The 16,671-nt window shown below is 44.3% G+C and overlaps 2 pseudogenes; both read left to right on the top strand.

Moving 5' to 3' along the window:
* The window catches only part of LOC143017019 (ankyrin repeat domain-containing protein 46-like), a 49,051-nt pseudogene that overhangs the window by 1,992 nt on the left and 30,388 nt on the right, over positions 1 to 16,671 (top strand).
* Positions 412 to 3,442, top strand: LOC143016998 (ankyrin repeat domain-containing protein 46-like; annotated as a pseudogene).

Here is a 16,671-nt window from a genome sequence, read left to right as displayed (position 1 = left end):
CAGAATTCCTTTCAAAGTAATAAAATAACTGTTTATCTGTCTGATTGCAGCGCAAACTGACGTGTGCGTCTCATGTATTTTTGTTGTTGAATGCAGATTGCGCTCGATCACTCTTACTTGAATTGAATAAGCAATGTGTTGGTTTGTAAAACGGAGGTTATCAGTCAAAAGGTGGCTAGTTGTGGAATAATGCATTGCAATCCTTTGACATTTGCTTGTTTTCAAGAGAAGATGATTGAAGAAAATATTGAAATATTAATTAGACATTTATTTTGGGGAAAATTATTGTGATATGTGTAATAAATATAATCTATAGATTAATCGACTAATCGAAAAAATAATCTGTAGATTAATTGTTAAAATAATCGTTGGGTGCAGCCCTAGTTATTACTGATCCTCATTTATACACTGATGTTCAACTTGAAGTCAACTTCACCGCTCCAAGTTGAAGCGCTCAGGTAAAAGCAGAGCCGATTGTTTTTGCTCTTACTTGTCCACAGTGCAGTTCTCTCCAGCATTAACTGTAACTGTTGGTGCTTCTGCTCTTCCTGCATCACAGCAATCACAACGGATCGACTCCCTTGGTGCTGGCAAAGAGACGCGGCGTCAACAAGGATGCCATCCGCCTGCTGGAGGGGCTGGAGGAGCAGGAAGTGAAAGGCTTCAACAGGGGACCCCACTCCAAACTGGAGACCATGCAGATGGCCTAGAGTGAAAGGTAAGAGCTTTAACCTGACCCCCATAGCAACCTGATGAATTATAATGGATTCATTTACCGTATATGCACACGTGCAACATGTTGTTGCAATTTGTTTTTATTGAGGCAAACATTGTACATGACATTGCGCAAACATTTGTAGGATATATTGGAGATATTTTTTTATATATAAAGAGGGGAAAGAGGAGAGAGATGGAGGGAAAGAAGGAAGGTTGTATTATCACTTGTTGTTAAACTTTAAACGTAGAGCCAGAAGTAGACTACAAGTAGATTGGAATTGCAATGATGTCATAGGGTAAATACAGTTTTTACAGGATAGCGTAGAGACATAAGAGTAATGCAAGTAGCAGCGTTGGCTGTGGCATGTTTGGTAGAGAGCTTCAGAATTGGAGCCGAATGAACAAAGATTTCTAGGCTGTAGGTAAGTAGCTGCCAGCACCGTGCCCTGTTTGATCATGAGGTGGTAAATGGGTTTCTGATAACTGAGAATTGTCTGGCGACACGCCTCGCTGATTTAGCTTTCATCTTTGGTATATCTTCCTACATAGGTAGGCCGCCCGTTAGTGGGTACTATCTTGACTCCTATCATACAGCAGGCATAAGCTGATTCACAGCACACACATTCTCCCTCAAAGTGCCACCAGCTATTACAACAAATAAACAACACAACAGAAAGTAAACTAAATCTAAATGTGAATACCCTTCATTACTGCTATACTACTTACACTTGAACAGAATGTTTAGTAACACTGAAACACACCACACAAAACTGAAAAACACCACCTCAAGGCATGCTGGGAAGTCCTTGGAAGTGTGTTAGAATAGAGCCTCACTCGTTCTGTGTTGTATAACGTTAGGATCTACATCTCCTCCCCCTGCAGAGCCTGTGACCCTCGACATCATAGAGGTGTAGATGGATGGAGGAAGGAAGAGTAAAGTACTACAGATTAAACTAGAATGCAACAAAACTAAAGTCACTTTCCTGAAGCTTTGAATTGTTTGTTTGTTTGTTTGGGGTTGATTGCATTGCTGTAGTTGCTACATCGCAAACAACCTCAGCAATGGGGTTGCATTGCAAATTGCTGAGAAAGTAAACGAATACAAATTCCTTCCCTGGTAGAGGCTCCGACATTCGACACTAGAGGGCGTAGTTGACCACTGTCCATGTCCATGTGACATCAACCCTTCTCTCAGCCTGCTGCGTTCACTGACTGCTGTCACATTTGTTATTATGTGTGACATGTTTAGTATGAAAATCTTCCTTCTTCTTGTTCTTGTTCCCTTTCTTTCTGTAGGACAAACTGTCAACATGTCCTCACTGCTCCAACACAGGGCCTTTAAGTGATCCAACTTGATGTATTTATTATACTTTATTAAACAATACATCTCCTGCTTTTTCTCCGCAATGCAGGTACGCTGGAATTTTCTGATACCCACTCAGACATGTCCTATGTCTTCATCAACGACTCGTCGCAGACCAGCGTGCCTTTGCTGCAGTCGTGCATTGATGAGGCTCCTGGAGACGGGATGTGACCCCAACATCCGCGACGCTGGCAAAGATCCGCCTGCTGGAGGGGCTGGAGGAGCAGGAAGTGAAAGGCTTCAACAGGGGACCCCACTCCAAACTGGAGACCATGCAGATGGCCGAGCGCGAAAGGTAAGAGCTTTAACCTGACCCCCACAGCAACCTGATGAATTATAATGGATTCTGTGTGTGTGTGTGTGTGTGTGTTGAGAGATGAGGGTTTCTTAACTGCATCAGTGTGTCACTTCTGCCTTTAATCTTTGCCTTGACTCAACCCAGTGTGGTCAGTTGAGCAGCATCTTAAAGCTGAGTGTCTAGCGTGCGTGCGTGCGTGCGTGCGTGCGTGCGTGCGTGCGTGCGTGCGTGCGTGCGTGCGTGCGTGCGTGCGTGCGTGCGTGCGTGCAGTCTGGTACAATAATGCAGCTGTGGTTACTTCTTTCCCCATTGTCAGTGGTAAATAAAACAGTCTCTACAGTTCACCTTTGAATAAAGGCAAAGGATCGGCGAAAAGCTTTTATTTTATCTTCTTTTTGAGGAAACACTTTTTTTCTGAGATCTTCCATGATTTGTCTCAGGAAGTGCAATTTAAATATGGAGTTGTAGACTTTTTGTATGTAAATATTGACGCAGGTGTGGTTAAACGCCACAATGTACCAACGTTACAGAGGATTTGCTGGTGTCTGTTAAAAATGGAATGTACAGAAACACAAATACATGCACACACGCACACGCGCGCACACACACACACACACACACACACACACACACACACACACACACACACACACACACACACACACACACACACACACACACTCTCACTCACACACACATCAGAGATACAGAGGAGCATTTCATGTTATCTTGTCAGGTAGATATTGGACTGATTGCCCCTTTAATTGTGTCCCCGTGTCTCAGTGCGATGGAGAGCCACTCTTTGCTAAACCCCAACCTGCAGAGCAGCGAGGGTGTCCTGTCCAGCTTCAGGACCACCTGGCAGGAGTTTGTGGAGGACCTGGGCTTCTGGCGGGTCCTGCTGCTGCTGGTGGTCATCGCCCTCCTCTCCCTGGGCATCGCCTACTACGTGAGCGGAGTCCTGCCTTTCTCCACCAGCCAGCTGGAGTTGGTGCACTGAGGGAGGGCGGGGAGGCCAGAGCAGAGCAGCAGAGGAGCCGTGCAGAGGAACAAACAAGCAAACTCTGACCGCCAAAATCACATTTTTCATTATTTGCAGTCTGGAACTTTTCCAGGTCTAGTCGATGAAAAGGTCGCAATTTTTGAGTGGAAAATTTTCAATTAAAAAGAACTTTTATTTATGTATAATCCTGCCCTGAAGGTCAGAAGCCAGGAAAGACCCAGAACATTTACACTCCAAACATTTCAATTACACTGCAATTAGGAAGAGAAATGTAGTCTCTCTAACCTACCTACCTGAGGTTTATGCATTTAGAATGGGCACAGATCAAACTATGCTCTCTGCGATGAACAGACCTGGATCATGGCACTGTACATCTTTTATTTCACCACCACCTCCACATGCAACACAGCAGGTAGACTGAGAGAGCAGCATGTAAACCACAGAGTGACGCTGGCTCAGACGCTCACACGTCTCTGTCCCTGTATACCACCTTTCATTCCTTTCTCATGTGTTCTGTTACAAGTTGTAAATTGCCAATATGTTTTATATCTTTGTTTTTTCCCCTGCCTGATCTCTATTAACTGTATTATTTATCAAACTACTTAACTGGTTTAGTATTCTTTCTTCACACACGTCTTATTGAGATGCTGCAGCCCCTCCGCTTTTATTCTAACAAACATCTCACACCGGAAACTATAGCGCTGCGATAACTGGACAGGGATTCACTGAAGAGGTGCAGGAATGTCGGAGTGTCGCCGGCTACATGCAGAGTACAGCGGTTACATCTCACGAGACGTTCCTGCCACAAGCATGCCGCTTTGTGTTTACTTTGTATACGTCACATGTAGGCGCTGAAATTGAAGTGCAGGATTATGGCAGCAGGTTAATGCTTCTTACTTACTTTGTTGTATATTCATTCTATTAAAATGCAACTGTAAACCTTGTAACTGTAGATTCCCTGTTGATTTTGTGTGTAACTCATTTGCAGTAAATCCTCATTTCAAGTGGAAAATAAATAAAATCACACCTGTGTATGATTCTAATCTTCCGTCTGCTTTGCTTTGCCTGTGTTAGAATAGAGCCTCACTCGTTCTGTGTTGTATAACGTTAGGATCTACATCTCCTCTCCCTGCAGAGCCTGTGACCCTCAACATCATAGAGGTGTAGATGGATGGATGGATGGAAGAGTAAACGGTGGTAAAGGGGGAGAAGAAGTAAAGACCAACACAGTTATAGAGAAATGTGCATTTATTTTGTATCCAAAGAGACATAAATGAGATTTGAATACAACAACACACAAGCAATCATCTGGCCCAGAGAGCAACAAGAGAAAGTGCCATAAAGAGAAATTCTTGTCTTGTATAGATTTATATTTATAAAAAAGAAGAAAATACACTCATGTTAAGGCTAATGTGTATAAAAGCTCCCTGCTGGTTTACATAATTAACATGTGGGCTCTTTATCGCCCTGACATCAGATTAAAGCATGAGAAACCCACACAATCATCAGGTGGCTCAATATATGTGGCCGTTTGAAAGGGGGTCAGGAGGTCTAGAGGAGCCCTGCTCAATGCTGTTGAGGGGGGTTGTAGTAGGAGATCCTTAGCTCTCGGCTCCAAGTGCGCCTCTGCGACGCCACCACAGATAAACTAATACTGCTGTGAGGGTGAGGGTGATGATGGTGAGGATGACGATGATGATGATGGCCCACGTCGGTGTCTGTTCAGTGCTGCACTGTGTTGGCTACCGAGGACAAGAAAAGAAGAAAATCAGGTTATCTGTATGAACACTGCACGTTTGATACTTAGGAGTCCCAAACAAAGTAGTAATATTATTTGATTATATTATTATTAGTTTGGCTCTGCCTCCCCTAACCGCACGCCTCTGCCCACTGCATAAGTGTTGTGTTCCGGTGCGGACGGCACTTACCGGGACCGAAACGGTTAAGTTGGTCGGTTCGGGGTTCGCGGTGACCGTCAGCCGCACGGCAGCGACCCTGTGTTCCTCCTTCGCCGCCCCACGATAGCAGAAGAACACGCCTTGATCCTCCTGCTTAGTCCGAAACACCTCCAGAGACAAGTCCCCGTGTGCGGCACCATCCACAGACACGCTCCTGTTAAACCCAGCCCCGTACCCGCGCCCCCCAGACTTGAGATCAAGCTCAAACACAAGCTCGTCGTTCCTTTTCCATCGTATAAACCCCGCAGAAGTTTGACCCACAGTATCGAGGTAACATGGGAGTTTGACGCTTTGCCCATCAGACGCTGTCACTTCCACAGGCGCCACGACCTCCAGCTGGTGGAAGCTGAGGATGTAGCCAGCCCCGCACCTCAACTCGTACACCCCGTTATCGTTAAAAGTAGTGACGTTGAGGACGACAGCAGAGCCTGGAGCGACCTTGTCTTTGTACCCGTGTTCTGGCTCCCAGATCCCGTCATGAAGTCGAGCCATCAGCGTCTGGACATCACCCGGTGACCGGTGGACCAGCGTGGTTTCTGCGCCGTGCGGGCAGATCTTAAACACCGGGAAGATAAAGCCATCTGCTAACATCACCCGCGCGAATTCGGCAGACACACGAGTAAAATAGAGCCATGTGTGCAGTGCAAATAACGGCAAAAGTTGTTCCATTACAGGTTTACCTCGGTGTGCAAGTCGCAGCCAGGAGATACACTGTGGCGAGTTGAGGTTTCGCATCGCAGACAGAAAGTGCTGGAGCGCCTGCATCCTTTATCCGGAATTATGACTCATCCGCCCAGAATTTCTCTCACCCGTTGCGCTTGATATGACTCGTTGCACAACCGTTCTACAGAATTGCTTGTCCCTTGTCAGACACACTCATAAGATTTGTTTCACACCTGCATTCTCTTTCACGGTGCCACCAGCTATTACAGCGATAACAACATAACAGAAAGTAAACTAAATCTACATGTTAATACCATTCATTACTTTATTTTTTTTAGATTAGATTAGATTACATTCAACGTTATTGTCAATGAGCAAGTACAGGTACAAGCCAATGAAATGCAGTAGCATCCAACCAGAAAGTGCAAAAGTGTACTATTATATATACAGAATACAGAATATATACAAAATATATACAGAATAAACTACATACATTATATATACTATATATACTAACTATAAATATAAATTAATAAATATGTAAATAAATAGTGCAAGGAGTCTGAGTGCAAATATATATACAGAATAAACTATATACATTCTATATACATTCTATATACAGAATAAACTATACACATTCTATATAATATATATACCATAATTACAAATTAATAAATATGTAAATAAATAGTGCAAGGAGTCTTAGTGCAGTAAGGAATTGAAATGGAAATGATCAGTGCAAACAGAAAGTTGTGCAAATTGCAGTTGAGTGCTAGATGATGCTAGAGGGAGGATGGAGTTGAGTGGAGTTGAGTGGGGCAATGGAGTGGAGTTCAGCAGGGTCAACGCCTCGTAGAAGAATCAAACTACTTAACTGGTTTAGTATTCTTTTCTTCACACACGTCTTATTGAGATGCTGCAGCCCCTCCGCTTTTATTCTAACAAACATCTCACACCGGAAACTATAGCGCTGCGATAACTGGACAGGGATTCACTGAAGAGGTGCAGGAATGTCGGAGTGTCGCCGGCTACATGCAGACTACAGCGGTTACATCTCATGAGACGTTCCTGCCACAAGCATGCCGCTTTGTGTTTACTTTGTATACGTCACATGTAGGCGCTGAAATTGAAGTGCAGGATTATGGCAGCAGGTTAATGCTTCTTACTTACTTTGTTGTATATTCATTCTATTAAAATGCAACTGTAAACCTTGTAACTGTAGATTCCCTGTTGATTTTGTGTGTAACTCATTTGAATTAAATCCTCATTTCAAGTGTAAAATAAATAAAATCACACCTGTGTATGTTTCTAATCTTCCGTCTGCTTTGCTTTGCCTGTGTTAGAATAGAGCCTCACTCGTTCTGTGTTGTATAACGTTAGGATCTACATCTCCTCTCCCTGCAGAGCCTGTGACCCTCAACATCATAGAGGTGTAGATGGATGGATGGAAGGAAGAGTAAACGGTGGTAAAGGGGGAGAAAAAGTAACTAGACCAACACAGTTATAGAGAAATGTGCATTTATTTTGTATCCAAAGAGACATAAATGAGATTTGAATACAACAACACACAAGCAATCATCTGGCCCAGAGAGCAACAAGAGAAAGTGCCATAAAGAGAAATTCCTGTTTTGTATAGATTTTTATTTATAAAATAGAAGAAAATATACTCATGTTAAGGCTCATGTGTATAAAAGCTCCCTGCTGGTTTACATAATGAACATGTGGGCTCTTTATCGCCCTGACATCAGATTAAAGCATGAGAAACCCACACAATCATCAGGTGGCTCAATATATGTGGCCGTTTGAAAGGGGGTCAGGAGGTCTAGAGGAGCCCTGCTCAATGCTGTTGAGGGGGGTTGTAGTAGGAGATCCTTCGCTCTCGGCTCCAGGTGCGCCTCTGCGACGCCACCACAGATAAACTAATACTGCTGTGAGGGTGAGGGGGATGATGGCGAGGATGACGATGATGATGATGGCCCACGTCGGTGTCTGTTCAGTGCTGCACTGTGTTGGCAACCGAGGACAAGAAAAGAAGAAAATCAGGAAATCAGTATAAACACTGCACGTTTGATACCTAGGAGTCCCGGACAAAGTAGTAATATTATTTGATTACATTATTATTAGTTTGGCTCTGCCTCCCCTAACCGCACGCCTCTGCCGCTGCATAAGTGTTGTGTTCCGGTGCGGACGGGACTTACAGGGACCGAAACGGTGCAGTTGGTCGGTTCGGGGTTCGCGGTGACCGTCAGCCGCACGGCAGCGACCCTGTGTTCCTTCTTCTCCTCCTCACGATAGCAGAAGAACACGCCTTGATCCTCCGGCTTGGTCCGAAACACCTCCAGAGACAAGTCCCCGTGTGCGGCACCATCCACAGACACGCTCCTGTTAAACCCAGCCCCGTACCCGCGCCCCCCAGACTTGAGATCAAGCTGAAACACATGCTCGTCGTTCCTTTTCCATCGTATAAACCCCGCAGAAGTTTGACCCACAGTATCGAGGTAACATGGGAGTTTAACGCTTTGTCCATCAGACGCTGTCACTTCCACAGGCGCCACGACCTCCAGCTGGAAGCGGCTGAGGATGTAGCCAGCCCCGCACCACAACTCGTACACCCCGTTATCGTTAAAAGTCGTGACCTTGAGGGCGACAGCAGAGCCTGGAGCGACCTTGTCTTTGTACCCGTGTTCTGGCTCCCAGATCCCGTCATGAAGTCGAGCCATCAGCGTCTGGACATCACCCCGTGACCGGTGAACCAGCGTGGTTACTGCGCCGTGCGGGCAGATCTTAAACACCGGGAAGATAAAGCCATCTCCTAACATCACCTGCGCGAACTCAGCAGACGCGTAGGTAAAGTAGAGCCATATTAGCGGCGTAAATTCAGCCATTTTTTGTCAAACTCAGTCTGTGTATCGAGGGGAAGACACGGCGGTGCAGAAACCAGTCCTTCCTTCGCTTCAATATGCGGATGGACGGATTATCATCTATCCTTCAGTTAGTCATTCACATTTCCCGTTAGTAGATGAATGCTTGGACAGATCGCGGTTAGCTCTAGCGACTGACTTCCAGTATTTCTTACCTCTGATGATATGAAAGTCATGTGTACTTCTGCTGTTTTCCTGTGCCATAGTTTCACTTCTCTTTACCATGTCTATGATTGCGGTTGATGAACTTGATCTCACTGGAGGTCAGGCGGTGATTCTATTCCACAAGTGTTTCGCACCCACATTCTCTTTCACGGTGCCACCAGCTTTCACATCAATAATGGCAACATTAAAGTAAACTAAATCTTAATGTGAATAAGATTAATTACTACTATACTACACTTGAATAGAATATTTAGTAACACTGAAACACAAAACTTAAACACACCGACCAAAGGCATGCTAGGAAGTACTCCCCCCCATAGTCCCAACACACAGCACCAAATTAACCCTTCATCTACACAGAGCTGATACATTACATTGCAGTCATTTAGCAGACGCTTTTATCCAAAGCGACTTCCAATAAGTGCGTTCAACAAAGGTAGATAAAAGAACTTCAGGTCACAAGAAATCGTGAGTGCATTTCTTTCCAAAATCAACAGCTAAGAGCATAACTAGAGCTAGAGTAGAAGTACAATAAGTTATGATGTATGAGAAAAAAGGACAAATTAGAAATGACAAGTTAGAAAACAAATAAGTGCATCAGAAGAGCTAGGACAAGATAGGTGATGTCCTAAGAGGGCGGTTCCGGGTAGTGTTTGTTGAAGAGATGGGTTTTCAGCCTGCGGCCAAAGATGGGCAGCGACTCCGCTGTCCTGACATCAGTCAGGAGATCATTCCACCACTGAGGTGCCAGAACAGTGAAAAGCCGTGACCGTGTCCACCCAATGAACTTCAATCAATTGCTTTAGACACACAAATTAATTTTTAGAAAAGATGTGTGATGATGACAGATGTGTGACCTGAAGTTCTTTTATCTACCTTTGTTGAACACACTTATTGTAAGTCGCTTTGGATAAAAGCGTCTGCTAAATGATCGTAATGTAATGTAATGTAATGTGCTCCTGTGTTTTTGGCGTGGATTGTATATACTTTCATTTATAATGAATGAGTATGAATTGAGGGATTGCGATGGCAAACTTGAGACACACGGAGGGTGCAGAGAAAGAGGCCCCATAAATATAACGCTCTTCCTTGTTCTAACATGTATATGTACATAGCCATGATTCTCATCTTCCGCCTGCTTTGCTTTGCCTGTGTTAGAATAGAGCCTCACTCGTTCTGTGTTGTATAACGTTAGGATCTACATCTCCTCTCCCTGCAGAGCCTGTGACCCTCAACATCATAGAGTTGTAGATGGATGGAAGGAAGGAAGAGTAAACGATGGTAAAGTGTGAGAAAAAGTAACTAGACACAGTTACATTATAGAAAAGTGCATTTATTGTGTATCTGAAGTACAGTGTTTGAAGACACGTATCAGTGTTGGTATAGTTGCAGATGTAAGGTTAGGTTTACATTTACATTGAGCAGACACTCTTAACCAAAGAGACATATCTCATACACATATGAGATTTTAATACAACAACACATAAGAAAACATCTGGTCCAGAGAGCAACAAGAGAAAGTGCCAAAAAGAGAAGTGTGTGTGTGTGTGTGTGTGTGTGTACTGCCCGTGCAGGGGGTGTTCTCTTTGATGCAGCAAGACAGCCAGCTAACATAACCAAAGGTACTCTTCAATAATGGATACAAGGCTTACTTTTCTTGAATCTCTTACTGTCGATAGTTTGCTATTTGTAAAACTGAAACGTTACAAAGAAAAAACACTTTAGAGCATAAACATAAACACTCATCAGTTTACTCACAGACAAATAGTCCCCAAGGCAGAAGCGTATCAAGATAGCGTTCAGCTTGAAATATGCCCGACTCCTCCTGGTGTCAGTCTGAGCTCACTGAGAAATTGCACCACTCAGGTGCTTTTGATTGTTCTGGTTGATTAGACCTGTGCTCAGGTGACGTTGATTGACTGTGAGAAACCAAGAGCTTTACCGCTCCTTATCAGCAGAGGGCGCCATTAATCTAAACCAATGCGCTCTAAATAAACGTCTTTAATGTTATAACTTTAACTAACATTAAAGGCAGCACAGTGTGTGTGTGCGTGCGTGCGTGCGTATATACAATTTGTATCCTGTTGATGTCACCTCCACATCAGATATATTCCATCAAAGTGCAAATCAAAGCTCTGGCATATATAGATATCCTGTTCTTACATCTTTAACTCCGGGAAGGTAAAGCCATCTCTTAACATTACCTGTGTGAACTCTGTGTATGCGTATTTAGATAGGGATAATCTTAGATGCTTGGATGCACACTGGTGGAGGTACACAGTTCCTATCTTATACTTTGGTTATCAACCTCTCTGATATATTTTGTTCTGGGCGCAACAAGACACATGATCATGAAAAATCTTTCCCGGGATAACCTTTGCCCCTTTGAAAGACCATCTATGTCATAGTTATATTTCTATTGACAGGTTGACTCTTCCCGATCTCTCATACACATGCTCAATGTTAGATTGCAGTTTACTCCATTAGTACCTTCATTGGCGATATTAACACCCACTGTGATGAGTACCCACTTAGTTGCAGTTCACCTTCTTCATTATGGGCACGCCATGTGGCAGGCATAACCTGAGTCACAGCACCCACATTCTCCCTCAAAGTGCCATCAGCTATTACAACAATAACAACAACACAACATAAAGTAAACTAAATCTAAATGTGAATAACATTCATTACCACTAACACTTGAACAGAATATTTAGTAACACTGAAACACACCACACAAAACTGAAAAACATCACCCAAAGGCATGCTGGGAAGTCCTTGGAAGTGTGTTAGAATGGAGCCTCACTCGTTCTGTGTTGTATAACGTACGTTAGGATCTACATCTCCTCTCCCTGCAGAGCCTGTGACCCTCAACATCATAGAGTTGTAGATGGATGGAGGAAGGAAGAGTAAAGTACTACAGATTAAACTAGAATGCAACAAAACTAAAGTAACTTTCCTGAAGCTTTGAATTGTTTGTTTGTTTGTTTGGGGTTGATTGCATTGCTGTAGTTGCTACGTCGCAATCAACCTCAGCAATGGGGTTGCATTGCAAATTGCTGAAAAAGTCTAAACGAATACGGATTCCTTCCCTGGTAGAGGCTCCGACATTCGACACTAGAGGGCGTAGTTGACCACTGTCCATGTCCATGTGACATCAACCCTTCTCTCAGCCTGCTGCGTTCACTGACTGCTGTCACATTTGTTATTATGTGTGACATGTTTAGTATGAAAATCTTCCTTCTCCTTGTTCTTGTCCCCTTTCTTTCTGTAGGACAAACTGTCAACATGTCCTCACTGCTCCAACACAGGGCCTTTAAATGATCCAACTTATTTAGATGTATTTATTATACTTTATTAAACTAAACATCTCCTGCTTTTTCTCCGCAATGCAGGTACGCTGGAATTTTCTGATACCCACTCAGACATGTCCTATGTCTTCATCAACGACTCGTCGCAGACCAGCGTGCCTTTGCTGCAGTCGTGCATTGATGGAGACCTGCCCTTTGCCAAGAGCCACAGCAACCTGATGAATTATAATGGATTCATTTACCATATATGCACACATGACCACAGTGCTGTGTGTGTGTGTGTGTGTGTGTGTGTGTGTGTGTGTGTGTGTGTGTGTGTGTGTGTGTGTGTGTGTGTGTGTGTGTGTGTGCGTTTGCGTGTGTGTTGAAAGATGAGTTCTCACTCATCACTTCTGCTTTTAATCTTTGCTTTGACTCGACCCAGTGTGGTCAGTTGAGCTGTGCAGCATCTTATAGCTGAGTGTCTAGCTACTAGTGTTTGTTTGTTTGTGTGTGTGCAGTCTGGTACAACAATGCAGCTCTGGTTACGACTTTCCCCTTTGTCAGTTGTCTCCAACCTTTTTTCCTCTGAGAGCTTCTTGTGTTTAACATCGTTAGTAACATTTATCCACATGGCTGATTCTCCACCCAAACCAGCTGAATAAGAGTCTTTTGTGTTGATATATCCAACACTCTTTACTATTTTACTAATACTATACCTTTCATATTTGACCTTTTCTGTCATCACTGTCACAATTTCCTTTCACATTCCCTGTAACTCTTGGAATTTCATCAGTTCTTCACATGCATTCAGTCTGTTCATCAATTCTGCACACTGTACCATGGTTACAGAGGATTTGCTGGTGTCTGTTAAAAATGGAATGCACACACACACACACACACACACACACACACACACACACACACACACACACACACACACACATATATTCAGAGACACAGAGAAGCATTTCATGTTATCTTGTCAGGTAGATATTTGACTGATTGCCCCTTTAATTGTGTGCCTGTGTCTCAGTGCGATGGAGAGCCACTCTTTGCTAAACCCCAACCTGCAGAGCAGCGAGGGTGTCCTGTCCAGCTTCAGGACCACCTGGCAGGAGTTTGTGGAGGACCTGGGCTTCTGGCGGGTCCTGCTGCTGCTGGTGGTCATCGCCCTCCTCTCCCTGGGCATCGCCTACTACGTGAGCAGAGTCCTGCCTTTCTCCACCAGCCAGCTGGAGTTGGTGCACTGAGGGAGGGCGGGGAGGCCAGAGCAGAGCAGCCGAGGAGCCGTGCAGAAGAACAAACGAGCAAAGTCTGACCGACAAAATCACATTTTTCATTATTTGCAGTCTGGAACTTTTCCAGGTCTATGAAAAGGTCGCAATTTCTTGAGTGGAAAACTTTCAATTAAAAAGAACTTTTATTTATGTTTAATCCTGCCCGGAAGGTCAGAAGCCAGGAAAGACCCAGAACATTTACACTCCAAACATTTCAATTACACTGCAATTAGGAAGAGAAATGTAGTCTCTCTAACCTACCTACCTGAGGTTTATGCATTTAGAATGGGCACAGATCAAACTATGCTCTCTGCGATGAACAGACCTGGATCATGGCACTGTACATCTTTTATTTCACCACCACCTCCACATGCAACACAGCAGGTAGACTGAGAGAGCAGCATGTAAACCACAGAGTGACGCTGGCTCAGACGCTCACACGTCTCTGTCCCTGTACACCACCTTTCATTCCTCTCATGTGTTCTGTTACAAGTTGTAAATTGCCAATATGTTTTATATCTTTGTTTTTTTCCCCTGTCTGATCTCTATTAACTGTATTATTTATCAAACTACTTAACTGGTTTAGTATTCTTTTCTTCACACACGTCTTATTGAGATGCTGCAGCCCCTCCGCTTTTATTCTAACAAACATCTCACACCGGAAACTATAGCGCTGCGATAACTGGACAGGGATTCACTGAAGAGGTGCAGGAATGTCGGAGTGTCGCCGGCTACATGCAGAGTACAGCGGTTACATCTCATGAGACGTTCCTGCCACAAGCATGCCGCTTTGTGTTTACTTTGTATACATCACATGTTGGCGCTGAAATTGAAGTGCAGGATTATGGCAGCAGGTTAATGCTTCTTACTTACTTTGTTGTATATTCATTCTATTAAAATGCAACTGTAAACCTTGTAACTGTAGATTCCCTGTTGATTTTGTGTGTAACTCATTTGAAGTAAATCCTCATTTCAAGTGGAAAATAAATAAAATCACACCTGTGTATGATTCTAATCTTCCGTCTGCTTTGCTTTGCCTGTGTTAGAATAGAGCCTCACTCGTTCTGTGTTGTATAACGTTAGGATCTACATCTCCTCTCCCTGCAGAGCCTGTGACCCTCAACATCATAGAGGTGTAGATGGATGGAAGAGTAAACGGTGGTAAAGGGGGAGAAGAAGTAAAGACCAACACAGTTATAGAGAAATGTGCATTTATTTTGTATCCAAAGAGACATAAATGAGATTTGAATACAACAACACACAAGCAATCATCGGGCCAAAATAGCAACAAGAGAAAGTGCCATAAAGAGAAATTCTTGTCTTGTATAGATTTATATTTATAAAATAGAAGAAAATACACTCATGTTAAGGCTAATGTGTATAAAAGCTCCCTGCTGGTTTACTTAATGAACATGTGGGCTCTTTATCACCCTGACATCAGATTAAAGCATGAGAAACCCACACAATCATCAGGTGGCTCAATATATGTGGCCGTTTGAAAGGGGGTCAGGAGGTCTAGAGGAGCCCTGCTCAATGCTGTTGAGGGGGGTTGTCGTAGGAGATCCTTCGCTCTCGGCTCCGAGTGCACCTCTGCGACGCCACCACAGATAAACTAATACTGCTGTGAGGATGAGGGTGATGATGGTGAGGATGACGATGATGATGATGGCCCACGTCGGTGTCTGTTCAGTGCTGCACTGTGTTAGCTACCGAGGACAAGAAAAGAAGAAAATCAGGTTATCTGTATGAACACTGCACGTTTGATACTTAGGAGTCCCAAACAAAGTAGTAATATTATTTGATTATATTATTATTAGTTTGGCTCTGCCTCCCCTAACCGCACGCCTCTGCCCACTGCATAAGTGTTGTGTTCCGGTGCGGACGGGACTGAAACGGTTCAGTTGGTCGGTTCGGGGTTCGCGGTGACCGTCAGCCGCACAGCAGCGACCCTGTGTTCCTCCCTCGCCTCCTCACGATAGCAGAAGAACACGCCTTGACCCTCCTGCTTAGTCCGAAACACCTCCAGAGACAAGTCCCCGTGTGCGGCACCATCCACAGACACGCTCCTGTTAAACCCAGCCCCGTACCCGCGCCCCCCAGACTTGAGATCAAGCTCAAACACAAGCTCGTCGTTCCTTTTCCATCGTATAAACCCCGCAGAAGTTTGACCCACAGTATCGAGGTAACATGGGAGTTTAACGCTTTGCCCAACAGACGCTGTCACTTCCACAGGCGCCACGACCTCCAGCTGGTGGAAGCTGAGGATGTAGCCAGCCCCGCACCACAACTCGTACACCCCGTTATTGTTAAAAGTAGTGACGTTGAGGACGACAGCAGAGCCTGGAGCGACCTTGTCTTTGTACCCGTGTTCTGGCTCCCAGATCCCGTCATGAAGTCGAGCCATCAGCGTCTGGACATCACCCGGTGACCGGTGGACCAGCGTGGTTACTGCGCCGTGCGGGCATATCTTAAACACCGGGAAGATAAAGCCATCTGCTAACATCACCTGTGCGATTCAGCAGACACGCGAGTAAAGCAGAGCCATGTGAGCAATGCGAATAGCGGCATAAGTTGTGCCATTACATGGTTACCTCGGTGGATAAGTCGCAGCCAGGTCCTACAACGTAGCGTTTTCATACTGTAAATGCCAGTGGTACGCATCGTTATTGCACTGTCAATTCGATGTCCTTGTACGCCCATTGAGGGTATTTCGGTGTTTTGGACTTCCCCAGCCACACCCTTGAATGACTCACGGTGCAGCCTGTCGCTACTTTGGTTCCGGGCTTGCAACATTATTCATATCATTTGTTTCACACCCACACATCCTCTTTCACGGTGCCACCAGCTATTACAGCGATAACAACATAACAGAAAGTAAACTAAATCTACATGTTAATACCATTCATCACTTTATTTTTTTAGATTAGATTAGATTAGATTCAACTTTATTGTCAATGAGCAAGTACAGGTACAAGCTAATGAAATGCAGTAGCATCCAACCAGAAAGTGCAAA

Source organism: Genypterus blacodes, unplaced genomic scaffold (genome assembly GCF_046128005.1).
Source record: "Genypterus blacodes isolate CSIRO-AG114 ecotype Tasmania unplaced genomic scaffold, CSIRO-AGI_Gbla_v1 ptg000260l_1, whole genome shotgun sequence".
NCBI classification, from domain to species: Eukaryota; Metazoa; Chordata; class Actinopteri; order Ophidiiformes; family Ophidiidae; genus Genypterus; species Genypterus blacodes.
This window is presented reverse-complemented; position numbering and strand designations above follow the sequence as displayed.